A 5,000-nucleotide genomic window follows, 5' to 3' on the forward strand; every position below is an offset into this window, starting at 1 on the left:
ACAGAATACGAAAAGCCCGTGGATGTTGACATTGCGCGGCTTCTTCTAACGTTTCTTCGAAGGCAGTATCACTATTGATCAACCCGCGGGCGTGGCAAGCTTCTTGAGCGGAGTCGTACACTCTGCCTTCGTAAGTGAAGAGCTCGTCCCAGGTGCGGGGACCCTTGACGTGGTGAAGCAAGAGGCGAGTGGCAACCAATTCTGAGTTGGACGGCGGTACTTGAAAGATGCGGCCAATTCGACGCGTTTGACGGACACCGGCGGTCCAGGTTTTTGTCTGTTTATTCCAAACAAAGCCTTGGGGTATGTCACGGTATAAATAGTCGCGAGCGGCCGGATTAATTGCATTGAGCTTAAAGAATGCCGTAAGCTGAGTGTCACGATTAGCTGCAATTTGGGCCGCAGGACCTGCTTGACCATCAGCAAAGTACACCGTACGGTCGTTCCTTGTGTGTACCGTAAGACGTTCTACAGCGTGTGAGAGGCCGTACATGTTATATTTCATAAGATGCCAGTGGGCCTCGGATGAACCAACGTACCGTAACGTACGGTACCTCTTGATCTCATTAGTGATCTCGGAGCTAACAATCTCGGCAATGTGTGCGACGTCGTGACCTTTATTAATATAATTAAATATATATTTAATGACACGAATGCCGGAAAGGTGCTCTACATTAATGCGGCAACCGAACATCTTAGCCAGATAAGGATTGTACGGCACGACGTGACGATTGTCCAAGCGAACTGGTATCTGACCGCGCCTCTTTATAACATGTCGGCCGTTGTCTCGCCGGCGGTAGAGAGGATAGCCGTTTAGTTGCACTTGAGTGTGATCTTGGAAGGCCTTTGGGAAATTTTTTTTACATGTAAAGCCGCCATCAGGAGAACAGATTTCAGTGCAGAGATGAAGGTAGTTGTTGCAGACGATTTCGTACAACTCAGGGTCCACCTCTGGGTCTGGTATTTCGGCGCAGATGACCCGATCGATATACTCGGGATCTCGCGAGTTGTGCGGTGGCTCAACGGCAATGATCCAATGAGAATGCGGGATCTGCCGCTTCTGCATCTCGACAGAATACCCATAGTAGCGGATATTGCCGAAGAAGGCCTCTTTAGTAACCAAATCCTTAAAGCGCTTTTGCTTACAGTGGAAAACACGGTTGCCGATATCGGGCCTTAAGTCGCGCCTGTTTCCTGGATTGAGACTGGCTTGGATCTCGGGCCAAGCAGGGTTGGCCGTAAACGTTACGAAGAATGTCGCAGCACCGAGTTGCATGGACATGGCCAACATATCGTGCATGGTATTCATTGCATGACGGGGTCCGCCGATGAAGGTGGACGGCAGCAAGACAGGTACACTGGTCTCAGGATTGGCGGCGGCAGGTTGGTCATTCGACTGAACATTTCTGCGAGCGAGGTTGTTGAAGTCGCCGATGTTCTGCAAGGAGTCTCGACGGAGGGCACTTTGATTCTCCTGTAACCATTGAAGCTTATCTTCTTGAACCCGGAGTGCCTTGTCAACTAACCATTGCAGAAACAACTTGCCAGAGTCATGCAAGTATTCCTGGTCGTCGCGAATGGCCATCTGATAAGCGGCGTGCTCGCGAATGGTAACCTGTTTCCGAGTGCCATTTTCAATCGCATGATACATGCCGATGTGCCATCCGATTACGGAGTACGGATCAAGAAGAGGGTAGAGCATAGCGTCAAGAAGCGGGTTAGTGATCTTGACGATCTGTAGAGGTTCAGCGTTGGGACTTGCACGGTTCTGAATTATGAGTTGGTGTTGTTGGCGAGGAAGACCATCATGGTCACTGTATAAGACCGCAACATCATCGCGTGTAGTCGGAAGATTGGTACGTCCAACGTGGATACCGGCGCCAGCAGGGCCAGGCAACAACTGAATGTGCACTGTAGGTCGTGGATGTCTGCGACGAATCAACTCCTATTCTTTCTCGTACGCGTGAAAGTACTGTTGAGCGAGGACCGAGTTTTGTTGCATGATAACACGAATGTTATTCAATATGCGAGGGTCCAATTTAGTGGCCTCGTAACGGAGTTTTGTGGCTGTTTCGATATCGCAAAAGTAGGCCGAGGCATACGGCATCGTTGCAGTCGTACGCGGAATGCGTTCTTGGTGCAATGGGCCAATGCGGTGAAAGATTTCTCCTCTACCAATGAGATAGTAAGCGCCAGACAGAGGGTAATCAATTTTAAGGCCAAGAGAGCAGAAGCCGAAGGCAGAGTTGAGGTACCGACTATTATCCTGAAAGTACTTGAAATCACAGTGAGCTGGATTAGTGAAGACTTCACGAAGGTACGGGTGGATCGGCCGAAGAGTAAATGCGACCTTCCCATTAGAGCAGCAAGAAGGGAAGTGTCCGGCCTCGGTGCGCTCGGATTCAAAGTGTTTCGCCATGCAGTGGAAACAAATGGCATTCATCGCCCCAATGTTATAATAGTAGGCTTCAGTAGATGGTTTCGTGGCCATAGCTGCTCCGGTACGACGGGCGATTTCTTGGCGCTCTTTCAACCGATATTGTTTCTCGCGTTGTAATCGACGTCGGCGTTCGTCGATACCGGCGGGCGTGCGTCTGCCTTGTGCATCTTCTTCTGTGGGGCGTAACCACTGTGGACCAAAACATCGCCGTCCAGTGTATGGTAAAATTTCGCCAAGTGGGTCTATATCGGCGTAAATGGCTGGTCGGCCGACGGAGCATGGAGGAGCCGACATTGCTGTGTTACGTAAGGTTCGTCGACGGGCGGGTGATGAAACGCGAGAAGAGCGAGAGGTTGACGGCTGCGGAGCAGGAGAAGCGGGAGCACGCATCAACGCGGAGCTCGTTGATTGATTAGGAGCTGCAGAAGGTGTTGCAGAACGGCTCTGAGATGTTACTTGTGAGTGACGCTCACGTTCCTTTCGGCCAGAAACGGTACCCCGATTACGCGTTCTGATCGGACGGCCTCGGCGAGCGGTATTTCGAGGAGAATCGTCCATGATTTATATTAGATCCAATGCAAGGAACAGAATGAATATAAAATGTATTTAATTTTACCTGACACGTTTTACTTACGATGGAAATAGAACCCGGAAATCGAAAAGCAAGAAGGTAAACAACAGAATCAGCTATCCTCAGAAGGACGGTCACTGAGGTATGTAAACGGGTGCTTATGCACAATGATAAAAGGAGCAGAAGAGCGAGCTGCTTCAAGCTTAAGCCAGAACTGAAAAAAAAGTAGTAATACTGCCGTCGGTATCACCGTACAGTATGGGGTCTGTGACTGCAAGAAGGTGAACAACAGAATGAACTATCCTAAGAAGGACGGTCGCTGACGTATGTAAAGACACGCTTATGCAGAATGATAGAAGGAGCAGGAGATCGAGCTGCTTCAAGCCAACGCCAGAACTGCAAGAAGTAGTAATAGCGCCGTCCGTATCACCGTACAGTATGGGGTCTGTGACTGCAAGAAGGTAAACAACAGAATGAAGTATCCTAAGAAGGACGGTCGCTGACGTATGTAAACAGACGCTTATGCAGAATGATAGAAGGAGCAGGAGATCGAGCTGCTTCAAGCCTACGCCAGAACTGCATAAGTAGTAATAGCGCCGTCCGTATCACCGTATAGTATAGGGTCTCTTCTGCATTTTTATGTCGCAAGAAAATTTGTTTTTCGTTGCAAATTTATTCGAAACATTTGAAAAACAATTTTTCACATTATCAGATTTTCGAAATTTTTTATTTATATACTTCTCGTTACTTAGGAATAGTCCGGACAAACAATAAGGTAATCGCAGCGAGTTATAGTACATAGAGGATGTACCAAAAGAAGCGAATCCCCGGAATATTTCAAAAACTATAGAGTTTGCAGAAAAATGTGTGGAATAAAGGTTTCAAAAGTTACACCCTTCGGTGACCTCGTTAGGAGGTCAATTTGACCATAACTCGGGTACATGCCCGAACGTAGAATTTTCCGCGCTTTCCATTTCCGGGGTCAAAAATATGGGTACCTATAGAGAAAAATTAGCTTGAACTTCGAATGACCTTGAACCATGATCCCGGGGTCAAGACAGACGTCACCGGAGGATGCAGCGACAGAAACCGTACAACTTTTGTCCGAAACATTTTGTTCTAAAGTCCATAGTCTCTGAGATACTTAAGGGGTTCCCCTTCTTTTGGAACGCCCTATATAATTGAAACTTAATGCCAGAGCATCGAAACGAAACGGAACCTGTAGGGTGTCTCTTGGGCACTTTCTCGACGCAAAAAAAAATGTTTTACTTGTCACGCATTTTATCAAAAATTTTTTAAAAAGTCCCCTCCACCCCCCATCCTCCTTATTTGACCCGAAGTCGTATATATGCTCGAACGTAGAATTTTCCGCCCTTTCCATTTCCGGGATCAAAAATATGGGTTCCCTTGAAAAAAATCGGTTCGACCTTCGAATGACCTTGACCCGTGACGTCGAGGTTAACACCGGGGTCACCGGTGGATGCAGCGGCAGAAACCCTACAACTTTCGTTCGAAACCTTTTCCTCCAAAGTTCATAGTTTCCGAGATATATCGAGGAACCCCTTATTTTGGAACGCCCTGTATAATGCTAACTTGAAGCCGGACATGCTCGGATGTAGAATTGTCCACCGTTTCCATTCCCGGAGTCAAAAATATGGGTTCCCTTGAAAAAAATCGGTTCGACCTTCGAATGACCTTGACCCGTGACCTTGAGGTCAACACTGGGGTCACCGGTGGATGCAGCGGCAAAAACGCTACAACTTTCGTCCGACACTTTTTCCTCTAAAGTTCATAGTTTCCGAGATATATCGAGGAACCCCTTATTTTGGAACGCCCTGTATACCTCAAATTTGAAGGTACAGCATCGAAATTGGACTCTACTTTTAGGGTGTCTCCGGCGCATTTTAATGACGCAAAAAAAATGATATAGTCGTTTGGCGATTTTTTCCAAAAAAAAAAAAAAAAATTTCCCCCACCCCAATTTTTGAA

At 47.5% G+C, this 5,000-nt stretch overlaps 1 pseudogene; it reads right to left on the reverse strand.

Annotated features, from left to right (window-relative positions):
- The window catches only part of LOC143306188 (large subunit ribosomal RNA), an 11,405-nt pseudogene that overhangs the window by 3,222 nt on the left and 3,183 nt on the right, over positions 1 to 5,000 (reverse strand).

Source organism: Osmia lignaria, unplaced genomic scaffold (assembly GCF_051020975.1).
Source record: "Osmia lignaria lignaria isolate PbOS001 unplaced genomic scaffold, iyOsmLign1 scaffold0001, whole genome shotgun sequence".
In the NCBI taxonomy this organism is placed as follows: Eukaryota; Metazoa; Arthropoda; class Insecta; order Hymenoptera; family Megachilidae; genus Osmia; species Osmia lignaria.